Source organism: Centruroides vittatus, unplaced genomic scaffold (genome assembly GCF_030686945.1).
Source record: "Centruroides vittatus isolate TY-2023 unplaced genomic scaffold, ASM3068694v2 contig_628, whole genome shotgun sequence".
NCBI classification, from domain to species: Eukaryota; Metazoa; Arthropoda; class Arachnida; order Scorpiones; family Buthidae; genus Centruroides; species Centruroides vittatus.
Genome location: NW_027122385.1, coordinates 1941423 through 1963016, shown reverse-complemented (window position 1 = coordinate 1963016; position 21594 = coordinate 1941423).

Below are 21594 nucleotides of genomic sequence, written 5' to 3'. Positions count from 1 at the left end.
CTCGCAGAAACGGGTGTATCTCGAATTTGAGACAGTATTGTCTATTTATTAAGTAAATCATTGAGTAAAATATCAGCACTTTCCAAAAATATTTGTTTGATGAATTCACTATCTGTGAAAGGTTTACCTTTGGAAGCTATACATTGGGCAATTTTATAATTACATTCAGTGGCTTTATTTTTAGTTTCTATTGTCTGAATGAAAAAGTAGTTTACAGCTCGTTAGATACAGTAGGTTACAGAAACAGCTCGTTTAATTGCTTCAATTTTCTCATCAACATTCTTAAACGTAAAATGATGTTTGCTTTGATAATATCTTTGTACACTTGATGTACAAAGACATAACACTTTCGTAACATAAAGCACAATCAGCACGATCCTTTTGTAGAAATCCATATTATTCAGTCCAAACGTCTTGAAAAGATCTAACCTTAACTTTTTGTCTTTTATAAGCCATTCTAGGGTGGTATATTACTTATTAATAACAAGCATGCGAAGATAGGCAATCCAGACATGCAGAATATGCCGACTGCGCATGTCTGTCCCGGTAGACATAGATAAAAACACAGAGCATGAACGCATGCACATTACATACGCAAAATGTAGCTGACGCGATTGCTTGCGTTAATTTCAATACAGTAGAGACTCGTAAATCGGAACCCCGGTAATCGGCACGATTTTCATCGGACTGTGTCGTGCTGAATCGAACGTTTTTGATACTAAATTTACTTCTAAAGTATAATTTTCATGTTTTTATATTCTTCAATATATTTATTTTGTTTGTACAAAATGCAGAAATAATTTTTAACGATACGATAGCCTCGATTATTATTATAAAAATTTTCGTTAGGCTTAAAATCGACGAAAATTCAACACGAAGCGACACGCAACGGAGAAAAATTTGAACATCGGAGAGGTTAATATATTTATTCGTACATAATCGGTAATCGGAACAAATCCCTAATCTGAACAACCCCAGTTCCCAATTGATTCCGATTTTCGGTTCACTACTGTATCATTTTATAATGATAATTTTTAACATATTTATTTATTTGTTTTAATATTTTAATTCAATCAGCGCGCCTCTGTAAATGGTCTCGCGTTCCCTGTCTGGCATAGGTTGCCGACCCCTGGCTTATAGTATTGTAATTATTTTAAATATATTGACATTATTTACTATAAAAGATGTAGTATCATACGAGTAAATCCCATATATTTAGTATTATTTACATACTATTTATCTACACTACAATTATAAATTTGTAGTTACATATATGAATATGTAATTATAATTTTTATACACCTTCCTCGAATTTACTCGTTGTTATTATTGAATTAACAATTCTTGAGTTGTTTTATTTGTTAGATTTGTCAACTTTTCGATTATTTAATGCCAATTCATGCAATTGATTTTTATTATTTTTAAGTTAAAATATTACTAATGATTTTCCAATTCTATTGATTATATCAGGCAGTAGTGAACAGTTCTGAATATTGATGATTTGCATATTTGATAAACTTTTATATTGAGCGTAAATTCACTTAACTACTAAACTTTATATCTGACGAAGATTAACAGATGCTTCTTATAATAAATTTAATGATCCGTGATTTTTCATCCAGTAATTACCATTCCCCACAGATGCATCATTAACTTCAAAATTTCATATTTCAAGAGTTAATTGACAAATCAATTAGCTGTTTTTTACTATCCTCAGAAAAAATCATTTTCATAATTACCCTAATAATATTATCTAGAGTTAATAATCTTTAAAATTAATTGTTTAAATAATAAAGTGGAGTTGCATTATATATCTAATTAAAATTATGATGATTATTTATAAAATGTTTAGAATTGTAAAATCTTTATATATAACTCCGTATGATACAAGAAACTGTGCAAAAACCACTGGATGGATTTTTATTGTTGATGGCTTAATGGAACGATCTCGGTCCAGAATGATGGCAAAGGAAAAATAATTTTGAAATTTGCCAAAAAATCTCAGAAAATCCGTTTTATTTTTAGAATTAACGTCTTAAGTGAATGTCTTTTTATGCTACAGGCCTACCAAGGCCTGTAACATAAAAAGACATTCACTTGTTGATGTTTTTTTTTTAATTAGGGACATCGGACGAAAATGAACTGAACAATAAGTGTAAGTAGTATAAATGGAAGCAGAATTCTATTGTAATGTTAACCGTTGAAGAATCAGTAAATGAATACCGCCTCACAAAAAGAAAAAACAGCAATTTTTTAATACTGGAGCTATTGCCAACAATCCACTATTTTTGAAATAGTTAATTTTCAATTTTTAAATACAGTTATGTTAAAATTAATTAAACGTTAAAATATAATGGAAAGAATTTTTAAATATATATACATACGTTGGTCCAAAATACAGTTACCCGTTTTTTGTTTTTTGTGTTCCAGATACATCTGTGAATATGAATCGTAAACTGAATATGTTAAAGCATTGTAATTTATGTATTGAACAAGAAAGAAATTACTGGTATTTTTAACAACTTTGTAACATTTTAAGCTATTAAATATTTGAGTAGGACAATTTTATTCTGTACAATAGTCAAATAACTTTTCCACTATACTGTACATTATAGAATGGATCGGGGGAAGATGACTAACATTTCGCTTATGAAGGAAACTATAGCGATAATTTGGTTTTCGGGGGTTTCTAACAAAAATATCATATTCTTCAGTAGGTTTTTTCAAATAAAACTTTGGAGTATATCAAAAATAATTATGTATTGTATTTGCAATGACGACTTTTTCACTGTCGGCCTAAAATGCCAGACAGTGAAAAATTGTAAGTATAACATTAGCAGTAATAAGTTGCATTTTAATTCGTTTTTATTAAGATATTCAAATTAAGTTTTTAATTATTATATTTAAGATGAAGTAAATATAATGTATGTTTAACTCTACGGTTAAAAGTTTTCAATATTTCTGCTTGTTATTAGTATTTTAATATTTCTAACAACAATTGAATTAATTGATTTATTGTGAATTATTGAAAGATGCCACACTATTTTCTTTATGAAAATTTCAGGTACAGTGTCGTGATAGAATCATCTGGACGTACGATTCCCGCGTTTTTCTCTATTTCAAATTAGCCGACGCTGCAGAAGTCGGTTGGAAGACGACCAGTAGTTTTGAATCCACGATCGCTGATTGGCCGCGGATCATCGGACCATAGCCGGACCTACGACAAAGCTAGTTTACGCTGATTGATTAATCAGACTTAACTTCAATCCGTATGAAAGGTTAGAGTTTTGGCGCGAAAAGAGTCGGCCAAACGAACTGGGCTAAGGCGGTTATTTCGTCTCGCTTCTTCTTTGACGAACGCCGAAAGTAATATACAACTAACTACATCGCAGGAATACGTCGCAAGGTGTCTTTTCGACAGACTGGTGCAGGATTAATGGACTTTGAACTCTAAGTTATTTTGTGTGTGTGTTGAAACCCACATTTATAAATAGTTTATTGTTGTATTTGTCATCGTTTAAAACTTAAAAATTAATGATGATTACATTGATGTTATTAAATCCTTGAAGTTATATGACTTTAAATTTGACTTGCAGTTTATTTATTTGTGTATTTTGGATGCAATTGCCAAATTCTGCATGGTCTTTCGAAAGTACCTATTACAGAACCGATTACTGAAAATATTAAGTTTTGTTTTCGTTATAGTGGATTCTTATGTGCAAAGTTATACGTTTTACTTATTCTATCAGGGAAAATTGCCTAATGAAATTATTTAAACAATATGATTCCTTTATCAGTGGTTGCTGACAATGGAAAATAGTTTTTAGTTCATTCTATATACAAGGTTTATGATTATTGGTTTATTACAAATTTTAGATGTTCCAATAACAGATTTGCAAAATTTATTTCAGTTAATTAGAATAAGGTTTACCTTACATAACTTATGAAATTATTTTTAAAATTCAGTTTTAGGTTTGTTTAAATGTTCGTTCGGTTGTTTAATCAAATCCACTAACATCTTATCCCAACAGTCATTTTGAGATGTTTAGTGTTCATGTAAACAACATGGCTGTTCTATGTCAGTGGTTGCCTTCTAAGGAAATTTTTGAACCATAGAAACATCACATATTAACAAGTTATAAAGTAAGAAAACTTGAAAACTCATTTAAGTATGTGTAACTTTTACTTTTCCTTTGGGATAATTCCCATGGGAAGAAAAGAGGTAAAATTTTAAAAAATCTTGACAAATCGTGGAACTAAGAAAAGTGGTGTCTTCCCCAGATAAGCATCATTTTTCCCGATTCACAGCATTTTGCCTCTGTACATCATACTTTTCCTTTAACAATAGAGTCCTGCCGATCATCTATCTAACAACTCTTAGGGGAAAATTTTTGAATTGAAATAACATGACTTAACTCCGTTCTGGAGATTAATCAAAGACAAACAGGGACGGACAGACAGACGGATGACAGTGGAATTTCACAATTTTTTAAAATTGCAGTCCCATAAATATGTAAAATAATAAAAGTTAAAAATAAGTTCTAGTAAAATTATTTGTTTAAAGAGAAATTCTTAAGTACTCTACATATTTAATACTTTAATATAAATACAGTTATAAATACCTTCATGAATTAGTTAATATGACATTAAGCCAAATTATATCAAAACAAAAAAATCAATTCATTAATTTATTTTTTTATACATACTGCTATTAAGTTATATAACAAATATAGAATTATACAAGCGATAAAACTTTTACTATATAGATTAAAAATAAAATAAAGAGAATAAAAAAAATTTACACAAATTTATAATACGTTTTTCTTACTTTCATCAAATTAAAAGTTAAAAAACTATTTTATATTCTAAATTCAAAAATAATGTCAATAGAAGTTTTTAAGTAAAAATATTCATGTTTATGTACAATAATTTGAACTTTTTAATATCAGTGTATCAAATAAAAATATTTTTATGAATATTACTGACGTTATATATATATTTTATTTGTTAAAACTAAATTGGAAAATATCAACTCATAATCGAGATACGTTTTAGAAATCAAGCGGAAAGAAATCCATTGAGAAAAATACTCATCTCTTATCCTAATGGATTCAACTGTAATAAAACTAAAAGTAACAACAATATTACTTGGATGAGTTTTATTCCTAAACTTGTTATCAATCATTGACTCGGGTAGTAATAATATTGTATGCATTATCAAATAAGTTATATTTACTAAACGTGAACTTAGATATAACATTTCTAGGGCTTAGTGAGTAAGGAAAACGTTAGATCAACTGTCTGGAATTAGAACAGAATATTTAAAATTTAAAAATTTTGATTATTCTGTTCCAAATTCATTTGTATTTCTTTAATATAATATTGGTATTTATTGTTTAAAACTTAAAATAAATTAGTGTAATATTTTTATAATTTCTAACAAAGTAAGACCCTTATTTGTAAAATATTAAGTAATTTTAAAAATAAAATAATATTCATTATTTTATATTTAAAACGAATATCAAAATTTTATTTTTAAGTAATAGTACTTCAATTTTATCTACAACAATTTTAACCTTTTTGTATATTGTATATATCAAAAAAATGTCATTTGAATTATCATGATGTGCTATTTGTCTTTATTTAATTATCAGTGCACACTGTTTTAGATTATTACGATGTTTGATGTTATTTATTATTCATTCATTTTATGTGAATTATAGAATTTATAAAATATCACATTAAACAACTACTTGCATGTAATATAATTTAATAATTTTTATAAAATTTTTAATTAAAATATAAAACACGATAATAGATAATAAAAGAAAGGAAATAATTTTGAAATTTTTAAGAAAAAATCGACAAACGTTAGGTTATCTTAAATAATTTACGTCTAATTTTAGTTAAATCGTTCTTAAACTTGGTTAAAAATAAAATAAGGTAATCAAGATGGTCTAATTTTTAAATGAAGTTTTGTGATCTTCATAAAAGTTTTTCTAAGCGATCAATTCTAAAGAACAATTTTATATCTGAAAATACATTTATTATCAGGTAAATAAAAATATAAAATTCAAAACATTAATACGATGTTTTTTTCAAAATTTTAATAAGTTCCAAAGGAAAGGGAAAAAAAGGAGAGAGAGTGGATAAAAGATATATATTATCCAGTTTCTACATTTTTTAAAATGAAATTTATGGAATTTATGAAAATTCTAAAAAAGGCCTAATAAATGATTTGAATGATATATGTGTATATTTTTGCAAAGAAAAACAAGATGCCTAAGCTGTAAATGTTGCTAAGTAATGTCACATAGATGATAAATTTTACGTTATCCCATTAAGAATACGGACCATTCATTAATCATGATCGTCTTTGGTTTAGTCTTTTTACATTTTTACATCCTGTATGGAAAAAATGTAAACTGAATATATTTTTTCAAGCGTAAAATCTTTCTTAAAATACAATCAGATCTAGTAAAAGTTTTACGATTGTATAAAAAAATTTACGTAGATCCGTGCATAAATAAGCTAATAGACCTATTTGTACAGTACGTAAATATAAATATATTAAAAATTCTTTCATCTTGAAATATTTAAAATATTCGTGTATTTGAAAATAAAAACTATATTCTGAATTGCAATGCAAGTTTTAACGAGTAGTTATTTATTGTGACATCGTCACAATGCCGGGCTGCACTTTTTAATCTCATTTTTAACATATTTAAGTTAAAATATATACTGTCTACCTCAAATTAGTAGTGGCTTGTCCCTGTAATACATTCTTTTTCTTCAACAATATAGTCGTGTCGGTTATCTAACACCTGACAGGGAAAAATTTGAATTGAAATAACGTGACTTCCGACTTGTATCGGGAGTTCATATACAGTTCATCGGGGCTTCCTGCCACTTATGTGTCTATATCTAGTCCTGTCATTCATCTATCTAACTCCGTTCTCGAGATTAAGAAATGACGTACGGACAGACGACAGTGGGAATTTATAGGTCTACAATTTTTTCAAATTGCAGCCCAATTAATGAAGTATATTACGAAACGAAGTATATTTGAATTTAGCACATGTTTTACTTTTTTTTTTTTTTTTTTGTTATTCATCGCATGTTTACTCTGTGTTACGTTTTAAGTAATTCAATTGATGTAGTTAGATGAAACAAAATCTTAATTATAAATTAAATGAATAATTGCAGAAAGTAGCTTTTAATGGTAGTCCAAGTGGAAGAATTAATATATTATTTTATTATAAAATACTTAAATTATTTGTCATAGGCCTATACTTCGTTTGATTTTCTTATTTATCAACATTCCATTCTAGAATTTTTTTAATAAGTCTCTACAACACATACGAAAATCCATTTATGGTTTACGATGACCTTCAAGACTATTACTTGGCTTAGAATTTTTTTCGTATTTTTTGTTTAAATAGTAAATAATTCTGGAAAAATATTGAAATAATGATTGTGTTTTCTTTAGTCTATTCTTTAATAGAAAATAATTTAAACGTTTTTATATGTATCAAATAAAAATAATCCAATTTTTCCACCAATCATCTGAGCGAGAAATTATTTTAAATATATTTAAATTTAATTGTTGCAATAAAATTGCAACATTACATACTTAAACTTAAACTTAAATTAACTACAGGTAAATTGAAATTTTCAAAAAAAGTGATAACTGTAGTTTCAGGAATAGTAAAAAATAAAAAATAAATAAAAATTATATCATTTGAATAGAAAAAATTCATACAAAAATAAGACATTGTATAATTGCAATTGTAAAATGTTTTAACATGTGTGGACACGTTCTAAACACAGCACACAAATTATTTATAACACAACAACAAAACTATTTGTAATTTATTTTCAACACTAGTGAGTAACATCCTGGCACTCCACAAGCGAGTAACACTCAGGCACCCGACAATTAATTAATAAAGGCACAACACTGGTTCTTTGCCAGCCACACAGCCACACACTCTGGTCAGCACAGCTACACACTCCGGTCAACACTGCCCGGCCACACCAAAGGGAAAGCACAATTTTTCCCTCTCTAAGCAGGAAGATCTCTCCCCGCATTCTCAAGTCTATAGTTACACAACACAACTGACAAGTGTTCCAGAGCTGTGGACTGTACATCAACACTACGTAACATAAACACACGTGTTACAATTTTGTTAAATTGAATATCGAACTTAACAGCAATTACAGAAATGTTTATTACATATCAGTGTAACACATTATATAAGTTTCTCCTTTTTAGTCTAAAAATTGGTTACATTAGAACATTTTCTAATGCCAGGATCCCCAAACTTCTCGTAAATTAGTAGGGGTCGATTGAAAACTTATTATAATTATTAGTCGAATAGGTTATGCATATGACAGTTCAGGATGATGTAAATAGCTGTAAGCAGATCTTCTCTATAAAAACGGAGTGTGGATTAATACTGGCTCATTAGATTAATAAATTTATTATTATTATTATTATGTTGGGTTAAGTGAGATATACTCGGTTAACACCGGTGGCTGTGTACTATGCCGGACCAAAGTCAAGGCATAGTAACCAAAACAGAAATTAAAGAAGTGTATCAGTGTGTGTGTCTGTATTCAGGAATTTTCTCACAATATGACATGTATTCAATATAGTGGCCTTCTGTAGTATGATGTATGTGTTTCTATTCAATTGTAATGTGCCCATGCTTTTGTGTAATGTGTGTGGTATGACACCTGTAGAGGAGAAAACAACAGGTACAATAAGCAACCCTATTCATCCTCCACAGATGCCTTATTTCCTGGGCGAATTCTGTGTACTTGCTAATTTTTTCAGTGCATGCGTTTTGTATATTGTGAGTGTTTGGAATGGATATGTCTATAATGTATGTGATTTTATTGTGTTTGTCAATGAGGGTGATGTCTGGTCTGTTGTTGTAAATTGTTTTATCTGTTATTATGGCTCTGTCGTAGTACATTTTGTGCGTGTTGTTTTCCAATACTGTCTGTGGAATGTATTTGTAGTATGGTGCGTGGATGTCTACTAATTTGTGTTTCTTTGCAAGCTCTTGGTGTATTATATTTGCTGCTTGGTTATGTCTGTGTAAATAATCTGTCTGTGCCAAGAGCTTGCAACCAGAAGTGATGTGTTGTATAGTTTCTAGCATGATGTGACATTTTCTGCATGTGTCATTCGTGAGTGTTGCATCTTTGAGTATGTGTTTTCTGTAGTTTTTAGTATTTATGACCTGATCCTGTATGGCAATCATGAATCCTTCCGTCTCCCCAAAGAGGCATCCCCGAACTAACCAGCTGTTTGACGCAGTTTTGTCAACAAAATCCTGGGCCAGATCATAAGGATGCCTGCCATGGAGTGCCTTTTGAGCCCACGATTGCTTAATGGTGTCTATGCTTTTTATATGTTGCGTTGTGTCCATATGATGTGAGTGTAAGTTTAATGGTGTGTTATTCGAGTCTGCTAGAGTTACTGCTTTATGTAATTGTGATGTTTCTTGTTTTTTATAGAAAAACTCTCGCAGTGACTGTATTTGTTTGTAGTGAAGGTTAACTATGTCAATCAGGCCACGTCCGCCATCTTTACGTAAAAGGGTTAATCTTTCTGTGGCGGATTTAGGATGATGTTGTTTATGCTTAGTAAGTGTTGTTTTGTTTTCCTTTGGAGTTGCTCAAGATCTGTGTGAGTCCAATGTATAACTCCAAAAGAATATGTGAGTACTGGGATGACATATGTATTTATTGCTTTAACTGTGTGTTTTGCATTTAACTCTGTTCTGAGAAAAGCATTTAACCTACTTTGGTATTCTTTAATTAATCTTTGCTTTATTTGTGTATGTTCTGTTAGTTTGGCCTGTTGGAATCCTAAATACTTGTAGAACTCGCCCTCTTCTATGGATTCAATAACGTCTCCATTTCCAAGTGCAAAATCTTCTTTCTTCAGGATTCCTTTTTCTATGTGAACTGTTTTGCATTTATCTAGGCCAAATTCCATTTGTATGTCCTTGGTGTATGAATGTGTGATTTGTAGGAGTTGATGAAGTTGTTTTTGTGTGGATGCATAAAGTTTTATGTCATCCATGTACATGAGATGTGACAGTGTAAACTGTGTTGATTTTTCATGTCTGATATTGTAACCATATTGCGTGTTGTTTAACATGTTGGATAATGGGTTCAAGGCTAAGCAGAACCAGAGAGGACTCAAGGAATCTCTTTGAAAAATTCCTCGCCTAATAAAAATTTGGTTTGTTTGTATGGAAGTGTTACTAACCCTGAGATATGGTGTTGTTCTCCAGTGCTGCATAGTGTTTTGAAAGAATGCAATGAGTGATGGATGTATTTTGTACATGTGTAGAATATGTAGCAGCCAACTGTGTGGAACACTGTCGAATGCTTTTCTGTAGTCTATATATGCCATGTGTATGTTTCTGTGTTGTTTGTGTGCTTCCCGTAGAATGACTGAATCTATGAGTAACTGTTCTTTGCCTTCCCTGTGGTTTCTACGGCAACCATTTTGTTGTTCCGTTAGAATGTCGTGTTCTTCAATATGTTTGTATATTTTGTTTGCAATACAGGATGTCAATAATTTGTAGAGTGTTGGAAGACATGTAATTGGTCTGTATTGTGTGGGGTCTGTGGTATTGTTGTTTTTAGGTTTCATGTAGGTGATGCTCTGGGTAAGAAAATTTGGCATGTCTTGTGGATTGATGATGATGTGTGTTAGGTGTTTAGCTAGTTCCTGGTGCAGTGATGTAAACTTTTTGTACCAGAAATTGTGAATGTTGTCTACACCAGGTGTCTTCCAGTTGTGTGTTCTGTTAACAGTGTATTGGAAATCATGTATGTTTATTTCAACACAGGGCATAGTTGGTATGTTGTGCAAGTTTCTGTTCTCCTCCTCGATCCAGCCTGCATCAGCATTGTGCGTGACAGCACTGGACCAAAGAGAAGACCAATATGTTGTGAGTTCTTCTTCTGTTGGTGTGCCACTGTGCTGTGTATCAGTGTTTGCATTGTTAGTAATTTGTCTGTAAAAGAGTTTTTCATTGTTTGTAAATAATTTATTTTGTTGTTTTTGTAGTGTACATGTTTTGTAACGTTTGAGTCTACGTGCTTTGGCAGCAAGTTTTTGTTTTAGTGTATCAATGTATTCTGTAATGTGTGTGTTGTGATGTTCATGTTTTGTATGTGTTTTTATTTTTTTGAAAATGTTTTTGAGTTGTTTCCTTAATTTGGGAGTTATGTTGCTTTTAGTGTATTGTGTCATCCTGCCTAATTGCTGTCTAATGTCATTTATTTGTATTTCTATTCTTCTCTGCCAGGCAGGCTTTTGATAGTGTTGTGTTTTCTGTGTATTTGTCTGTGACTGTACTTTCAGTCCATGGTGTGTTACTACTGTGACTGCCCCAGCATAAACTAATGTATGAATGTCTGCGAGTGTAGAAATTGAATGAATGTAGTGTGGTATTAAGTGTTTACATAATTTACTGTTTTTCCTTCTTCCTTTGACGTGTTGATTGTTGGTATTCGTGGTCGTTGTGTGGGATCTGTGCCTGTATATTTAGTGAGTGTTTCCTGAAATATAAGTGAGAGCGTATTAACTTAATCCATGTCTATGTTATCAGTGATGAACGAGGAAGTTTCTGTAGTATCATTAGTGGTAATTGTTGTATGTGTGTTATTATCAATGCTTGTTGCTGGATTATCCTGACAGGTTACATGATCTTCATTAATGTTAGATGTTTCTGTCTGTTGATGTAATTTGATCAGCAACCTGTTGTTTGATAAGTTCAAGTGTTGTTTGTGGAATAAGGTTGTTGTGTATAATTGTTCTTTTTTGATCAATAACCCTTCGTTCGGTGACAGTGAGGTGAGGATATTGTTGTGTGAATTTATGGTGTAGTTGTTGTCTGTATGCTGTCATGTTTGTTTCAAGTTTTGTGATCGTGTAATAAGTACGGATGATAAACTCGTTCATTTCTACTGTCCATTTCATCCGTTGGCGTGGTTTTCCAGCCTTTGTGGTCTGTGGATGAATTGCCACAGAAACACCAAAGCTGGGTTGGTTCCTCACATCTGTTGAGGGCATTGCAGTAGCCATGGGAGATGGTCGTTCGAAGCTGGTATAAGGTGCATGTGGTAAATTTCGCTCCTCCTTTCGATCGTGATTTCTCCCAGAATTCTGAACCGATTCTGGATTCACAAACACCGATAGATAGAACTCATCGTCGGCTAACAGTAGGTGTATATTTTATTCGTTACCGCCGTTTAGTTTTTCATTTATTAACTTTTTTTTTTTTTTTTCCACGAACTTTATCGGCCCGCATCCGGTTTCCGGCCCGCGATCGGCCCGTTTGTTCGACGGTTTTTGGCAGCCCGCCCGACCGTTTACCTTCTGTATAAATTTCTTGTTTGTACGTCAATTATTAATTGTGTTATTCGCGTTTTTGTTCGGTTCCGTTAGACAAAGGATTGTCTAACGGTTACTTCCCTTTGTTTTCTTTCAGCGGGATTTAGCCGAATCGGCGCGTTCGTGTTTTCGGCTTCTTGTTTCGTTTTCTGTGGTCTTATCTTAACGTTTTTCGTTTTATATTTTCATCGCGGGCGTCCTCGCGACTCGATATCTTTGGTATGTTTTTATCTTTTTATTTAGCCGGTTTTCGCTGTCCGGCTGGTTCGCGCCGTTCGGCTGTCACACGCTAGGGGCTCTCGTTTTGCTCTCGTGATTATTTCCTTGCGGTTTTCGGTTGCGCCTTATAGGTTTTTCTTTGGGCGCCTTGTTTGTGTAATTTTCTTTTTAATTTTTTTTTATTTTTTTTTTCCACGGTCATACGCCGTTCGGCGTATTCTGCGCCGTTTGGCGACGTGCGCTCTGGGTCGTGTGCCCTCTTTTTTTCATCACCCCTTTGCTTTTTCCGTTAATTTCTTATATTTACCGGTCTTCAAAGGGGTTTTTGTTGCCACGGGCTGTTGTACTGCCCTATTTTCCATTTTACTTAGTTATTAATTATTTATCTTTTTAGCTCCTAGCTATTATTAGTTTTACTTTTCTTTACATTGTTATTATCTCTTTAGTTGTTCTCGCAACTATCTCGTTTCGCTGGTTCAACCTATGCCTTTTGGGTCTGGGCTTATTTCGTTGTGGTTTTTGCTGCACGATTCTTCACTATGACGTCCACGGATGGTTGTGACTCGGGGGATATTGTTATCCCCCCGATTTTTCGTCTGATGATCAATCTTCGGAATATGGCAAGAAAGCCTACAAAGTCCTGAATGATCTTAAGGGGTACCTGCTGGAGAATGCAAATTCCCGCATGGGGGCAAGGGAACACTTTACTTATATCATGGGTCAAGGGCTTAAGTTAGTTGGCATACTTGAAAGTGGCCTTGCAAGCAATCAGCTCTCTGCTGTGGAGGAGCAGCTTTCTAGTCTGGCCACTAAAGAAGGCATTTGTGGGGTAGCGGAGGCTATAAAACACACGAGTTCTGAATTAAGTAAAGTCAAAGCAATGGTTCAGGAAGCCATTACCAGTAAAAGTAATTACGATGAACTGATGGGCAATCGTATAGTGACTTTGGAGTCAAACATCTCTAAATTAGCTACTCAAGAGGATCTTCAAAGGGCTGTTGAGACCTTTGGGAAACTGGAGGACGGAATTTCCAGCATTAGGAATATGAATAAGGCTTTGGGGGAGGGGATACAAAATAGCAATCACAATCAACTGTACAGCGAAATTTTAAAAACGTCTAATTACAAGGCCAAACCTAATAATTCTAACTCCTTGAGTACTCTGCTTGTCTATCCCACGGGAAATATTGCTGGCTCAGAGGAGACTAAACGTATTATTAGAGAAAAAATTAACCCCATACGTTTGAAAGTGGGGATTAGAGGTTTTCGAAAGATCGATAAAAAGGGTATCGCAATAGACGTGAAAAGTAAAACCGAAATAGGGATAATAGAAAAAGAACTTAAAGAACAGGCACCAAATCTTAAAACGTTGGTACCAAACAAAAGAAAACCAAATGTAATAATCAGGCACGTACCAGCATACCTGGAAAAGGAGGACGTTATAAATTGCATATTTGAACAAAATGAAGCCATTTTGGCTAGCCATACCAGAGAACAATTTGGGGAAAACTTTGAACTTCGGTTCGTGTTTGGAGCTAACGGCAACAAACGCACTGTCAACTGGGTAGCTGACGTCTCCGCTGGCCTATTGAGCACTTTCATAAAAATAAAGAAAATTAATATTGAGTGGGTAAGATGTACAACAGAAGAATACTTTTCCATACTGCAGTGTTACAGGTGCTGCAGATACGGGCATACCAGCAAAACCTGTACCGAGGAAGAGGAGATCTGCAGTCAATGTGCAGGCCCACATAGGTTCAAAGACTGTCCCCAAAGAAATAAAAGTCCGTGCTGTCACAACTGCCAAGTTCAAAAAGAAAAAAATTATTCGCACAACGCACTAGACAAAAGTTGCCCTGTATACAAGAGAATTAAAAACTTGATAAGGAACCGAACAGATTATGGGGAATAATTACAACAATATTAAGTTCCTGCAGTTAAACTTGCAAAGGTCTATTAGTGCGACATCCTCTCTTTGCATGGACATTTCTAACTTTGACTTTGTCTTGCTGCAGGAGCCCTATTGCATGGGGAATAGGGTGGCCTGCATCCCACACAGGCACCTGGTTGTGCATGGTACTCACAACACTCCTTGGGCTGCAATCATCATCCCTAACAACAAGGCCTCGGTATTCTTTCACAAGCAGTTCTCTACGGACAATATTACTTGCATCGAGACTCTCTTAGGCTCGCATAGCCTTATTGTGGCTTGTGTTTACGCTCCGGGCAAGGGTAACATTAACAACGAGCTTCACATGCTTAACAAAATAAAAAAGACCTTCAAGGATAGCTCCTTTGTAATAGCCGGGGACTTCAATGCCCACTCCCCTACGTGGGGAGGGGATGCACAGGATCCCAGAGGGGAAGCTGTGGAAGAATTCATCATTTGCAACGACTTGGTCGTGGCTAACGACCCTCACTCACCCCCTACTTTTATGGGGCCTAATGGTAGCTCGTGGATAGACCTGACTTGCATCTCTTCCGATCTTGTTAATAAAATTCACCACTGGAGGGTCGACACCAACGACAGCCTCTCGGACCACAACCAGATTTCATTTGAACTTAGTGTCTCTACAGCCAACCTTTCCACAATCCATCACAAGGTCTATCGGACCAATAATGCAAACTGGGACCTCTTTTTGGACTCCTTGGACGATCGCATTTGTCTGTACCCTTCGAATTACGGCTCACATCTAGCCCAGGAATATATAGATACCCAAATTGATATGCTTTCCCACGTGTGTGACGAAATCTTTCAACTCAGCACACCTAACAAACACGGCGTCCCATGGTGGAATGAGAAACTATCTGAGTTAAGGCACATAAACAATCAAAACAGGAAGAGGTACCAAAGGTGTGTGACTGATGAGAGAGAGGCATTAAAACTCCAATACTTACAACACCAGGCCGCTTATAAATGGGCCATCAAGGAGGCGAAAATCCAGTCATGGAAGGAGTACTGTTCAGCAGCGTCCACCGACCCTTGGGGCTTTGTCTATAAGTGCGGGGCAGGCAAACTAAAGGCACCGTCGTGCCTTGCTGGCTTCTCCCTGAAGGACGGCACAACCACCAACAGAGAGGACACCATAAATCTTATTTTGGACTCCCTTTGCCCAGCTGACAACCACATGGAAGACGATTCCACACAACGTCTGGTCAGGATTCAGACAAACAACTTTCTGCAAGGCCCCAGCCCACCTCCCTTCACAGCTCTGGAAATTAATGAGGCCATTAAGAGGCTCGCCCCACGCAAGGCACCGGGACCGGACGGAATCACCACAGACATTGTTCAGAAGATTTGGGAGCACCGTCCAAACATCCTCTTGGTCCTATTTAACTACTGCCTTCAAAAAAACATCTTTCCTACTGCCTGGAAGAAGGCGAGGATCGTCCTCATACCGAAGTGTAAGGGTAAACCAGCTGATTCTCCCGGTGACTACAGAAACATCTCTTTGTTGCCCATTTTGGGCAAGGTTCTGGAAAGGTTATTGCTGAACAGGCTGAGCTGGCACATCGAGGGTGCAGGCTACCTGCATCAACAACAGTTTGGCTTTCGAAATGGAATGTGCACTACAGATGCCATTGTCTCTCTTATTGACAAGATTAGGGAACTCCAAAACACTCATTCCTACATTTTAGGCCTCAGCCTGGACATTGCTGGCGCTTTCAACTCGGCATGGTGGCCAATGGTGCTACTAAAGTTGAAGCAAAGCCAGTGCCCAGCTTATCTGTTTAACATGATCAGGAGTTATCTTAAAGACCGCACCGCCACCCTTTTTATTGGCCAACAAGCCTTCACCCGCCATATTTCCCGTGGCTGCCCACAGGGCTCCGTCTTGGGACCTTTCCTGTAGAATCTGCTTTTTAATGACTTCTTAAAAGAAGACTTTGGCAGCGACTGGAAGGCCGCTTACGCTGACGATGCCATGGTCTTGGTGGCAGCCTCCTCAAGGGCAAAGCTGGAGAACAAAGCAAACAAAACTTTGGAAAACATTCGGCAATGGGGCAAAGCCAATAAATTGGACTTTAACCCCAAGAAAACCAAAGGGATCATCTTCACCAGGCCAAGGACCCCCCACCTATATAGAAGAGTTCTGACTGTTAAAATGGACAACACTAGTGTTAAAATAGAGCAAACCCTAAAATATCTCGGAATAACCCTGCATCACAGACTGAGCTGGATCCCCCACGTCAAAAATGTCAGCGATAAGACCAACCAACTCTACAACGAAATGACTAAGATCGCCAAGTCTAATTGGGGCCTTTGCCCGCAAATTATGAGTACAATTTATGACTCAGTATTTATCCCAATGTTATCCTACGCAGTTCCTGCCTGGGCAGAGTCCATTGACCAGACCCACATCTACAGGAAACTGCAAAGTGCACAGCGGAAGGCTCTCCTGCGCATCTGCAGGGCCTACTCAACAACACCAACTGCAGCACTACAAGTGATCGCTGGCAAGCTTCCAATAAATCAAGAATTAGGAATCATCGTGAACAAGTGGAAACTAAGGAAAGGGCACGACATAAACGTAAACGGCGATATAATTGACAAAGTTGAAGCATACCATTCACACAATGCACGTCCTGCACCTTATAATTGGCCACAGATTGTTAACATTCCTTGGCCAGACCAAGCCCTCTCTGTTTATACTGACGGTTCTAAAAACGAAGAGGAAGTAGGGTCTGCTTTTGTTGCCTACCATAACAACAAAGAGGTGCACAACTTCACCAACAAGCTGGGGAAACATTGTACTGCCTATCAGGCAGAACTCTGGGCCATTTTGTCTGCTATAAGGTGGTGCAATGAGAACTACAAAAGTACTTATGTGAACATCTTTACCGACTCTTTCTCCTCTGTCCAGGCAATTGGTAATTACGACTGGCGGCACCCCATCTGCAACCAAATCTTGCACGAAATTAACACCAACACTAATTTCTATGCGCTGGTCTGGGTCAGAGGGCATTCAGGCATTGAGGGGAATGAGTGGGCGGACTCTCTTGCTCGCTCGGCCTCCACAACCAACAACGTAGTAGGTTACACTTCAACTCCCCACAGTTACATCATCCGCAAACTGAGAGACAACGCCCTCTCCAACTGGCAGCACAAGTGGAACGTGATGGGCAACACCATCACGAAAAAATTTTTTCCAACTGTTTCCACAGCCATTAAGCATAATATTGGGCATCATCTTTCCCAATTTTACACCAATCACGGGAACTTTAGTAACTACCTAAACAGGTTTGGTAAATCTACAAATAAAAACTGTGTTATTTGTGGTATTCCTGACGGGGCCGAACACTACCTTCTTCAATGCCCCATGCTTCAAGATACACGTCAAAAAATTATTTCACTTCTACCACCTGGCACGAACTGGCCTTGTCAACTGGCCACGCTTCTCCAGGAAAAAAACCTAAAGGAAACGTTTGAAGAACTGGTTAAAAGGTACTTTCAAAGGACAACTGTTAGGTAACGCACCATGGTACCAGTCTTTGCTGTATCCAGCTGTTCTGCTAGTCTTCATAGTTGCTGTCAGCGCTCCCCAACATCTTACATCTAGCTGTATGTTTATGAACCTGCTCAGCATGTGATCAACATGATAACAAAATGTATTTCATTATAATATAATTATAGCAATTTAAATATTGTAAGTTAATTGTAGCTTAATAGTATTTATTTTAAAACATTGTACTTTATTTGTAATTATTTGTTTATATGTACCACCTGTATTATAAGTGGGTAGAAGTACACCCACCTTCTGTATATACCTTCGTCTTTTTATCTAGGGGTGAACTCTGTAATGTATTGTATATTCCCCCTACTGTTCCTTTGTGTAACCTGTAGTTTTAAGTTTCACTCTTTGTTTTGGCGCTGAACCTACGAATTCAGCAGAGCACTTCATCGACACAACTTCTACTATGTAATTAATGTACATTTTTATCCTTTTTTTGTATTCTACCTCGATGATGCCTAGCGGTATCGAGGCTATTAATTATTTTAATTAATAAAGTTTTATGAAATGAATTGCAGTAGCCATGCTTGGGCCGGTGCTGCTTTCGCCACCGGTAACAAGGGGAGACTGTGGCCTATTTTTCAAACGTGAGCCTCTGCCTAACCCACGAACGCGGACCTTGTTAACTCGGGCGACGTCCGAGCCGGTATCACACTTTGATCTAGTTATCACCATAATAAATATCTCCACAGAATGTGGGTGTGGTCACTCTTAGCTTCATTTCTCCCCATAGACCTTACTGGCATGGGTGTCCCTACCAGGAGCTTATGCTCCAGCCTGCATTGCCCTATGGATCAGTAAAATTACTAGGCTCTCCCACCACGACCAGGTGGTGACCACGGGAGAGTTATTATTATTCTGTTGGGTTAAGTGAGATATACTCGGTTAACACCGGTGGCTGTGTACTATGCCGGACCAAAGTCAAGGCATAGTAACCAAAACAGAAATTAAAGAAGTGTATCAGTGTGTGTGTCTGTATTCAGGAATTTTCTCACAATATGACATGTATTCAATATAGTGGCCTTCTGTAGTATGATGTATGTGTTTCTATTCAATTGTAACATGCCCAGGCTTTTGTGTAGTGTGTGTGGTATGACACCTGTAGAGGAGAGAACAACAGGTACAATAAGCACCCTATCCATCCTCCACAGATGCCTTATTTTCTGGGCGAGTTCTGTGTACTTGCTAATTTTTTCAGTGCATGCGTTTTGTATATTGTGAGTGTTTGGAATGGATATGTCTATAATGTATGTGATTTTATTGTGTTTGTCAATGAGTGTGATGTCTGGTCTGTTGTGGTAAATTGTTTTATCTGTGATTATGGCTCTGTCGTAGTACATTTTGTGCGTGTTGTTTTCCAATACTGTCTGTGGAATGTATTTGTATACTGTCTGTGGAATGTATTTGTATACTGTCTGTGGAATGTATTTGTTTATTATTATTATTATTATTATTATTATTATTATCATTATCATCACAAGTGCATTAGCAAAAAAAGAAAAAAGAAGGTCGATAAAATGTTGAGGAAACTGTGAAGTGGTTGATAGTCAAAAATGTTGTGGAATCTTATTCTAATGCAATTAAACACGTCATCTCTTAAGTAACAAAATACGCATTATTAATCATGTAAATAGTCGTTACATTTATATCATATTCTTTAAATTATTCAACAGTACTAACTTTTCTTATATTCAATGATACTTCTTTCCTAAGATAGTTTGTGGTTTCCACAAAATTATCGATTTGCGTTGACACTAGATCTAATCGTCTTCAGGAAGAATTATTTGCAGTAAAGGCATGAAAGAAACAAACTGATGATGGAGTAAGATAAGGAAAAATCAATAGTGACGTGTAAATGGTCATCAATGAGAAGCAAAGTAGTTATTTTTTTTTTACTGATATCGACAGAAAAAACTGTAATAATGTAATATTTTTAGTTTGTTTTACTTTATCTGTTTTTTTTTAATAAACGTGACAAATGAATAATGATACTTTTTCAGCAATAATTAAGAAATGATATTAGCTATTTTATATGAAAATGTCACCTAATATTAAATTACAAATTGCCTTACAAGTGATGTTAGGTTTACAAAATATTTCTACATTTGTAAAACAATAATTAAAGAAAATTTGCTACTTTTCTTAAAGTTTACAGAAATTTTGAAAACGTCGCTTCGTAATAAATTAAATATTCGTAATTTTAACATTAAGTTTATGGAAGTTTACCAAATATTTTGATTTGTAACATGCTCTTCAACAATTGTAAAGTGTTCTGTTGTAATTTAAAATATTTTACCGATCTACTTAACGTTTAATAGAATTGTGCCATCTGAGATTCTCTTGAAGGGTTTTATTAAGAAAGTCTCTAAAATCCAATTTAAAAAAAAACTCTTAAGGAAAGTAAAATAACTTTTAACTGAATATCGGCTTATTCTCCTGAATGATACTTGGTTTCAAGATTCTTTTAAAACTCAAACGTTAACATTTATGAAGGAAACTCTCATACAGATTAATGAGGTTTCAGAGTTTTGTTTTTAACTGTTTCTTTGATCATGCAAGCAAAAATTAACTCTTGCATATTACTTTAAAGTTAAATAAGTATTCAAAGATTAATATATCTAGAACAAAAGCTAAATGTTACCTTAAATTTTATACTGAAATAATTTCCCATGTATTTAATTAAAAATATTGTCAAACTACAATTATTTAGCTATAAATGAAATTGCAAAACCTATTTTTTGCTAATAAGGGCAAAAGACATGTTAAATAGTTATAATAAAAATAGTATTTATATTTTATAAACTTAAATGCCATTAGTTTAACTTTTTTAATGGATTAGTGTGAGAATCCAGGGGCTGTTTTCTCTATAAATTTTTAACAAAAAGAAACGTTTTAGAAACTTTCCCCTTTACCATCCGTTTCCCACGTAGTTAAAAACGGAAGAATATCGAATGTTAACTTAATTGTCAACAAGTCCATCCCATCGCATCGACCCGAGAAAATATCAAAAATATGTTAAAACAATAAACTGTTAAAGTGTGAGAAAGTTGACATTTAACTAAGTTTACAGCGAGAATCTAAAAACAACAGGGAGAAATAAGAAACCTACTAGTCAACTTCGTTTAGTTTTCATCATCCAGCGATGACATCTCTAACATGTCATCGCTGCCAAACAAACCAAATTCCCTCACCGGATGAGGATATAACGGCCAGGCACTCATTAGTTGGAGTGGACATACCTAGAAGTCAACTATACAGTGTCGTCCCGCCATACTTTAATCTCCAAGGAATATCTTCTTTAACCTTGTGAATTGTGAAAAGTTCCTTCCCTGGTCCAACACAGATAATCTATCTTCGAAACTTTCAGATAAGTATATATGCTTCTTAATTATTTTGAATGTTTTATTTTTACCAAATTTTATAGCGTTTAAGGAA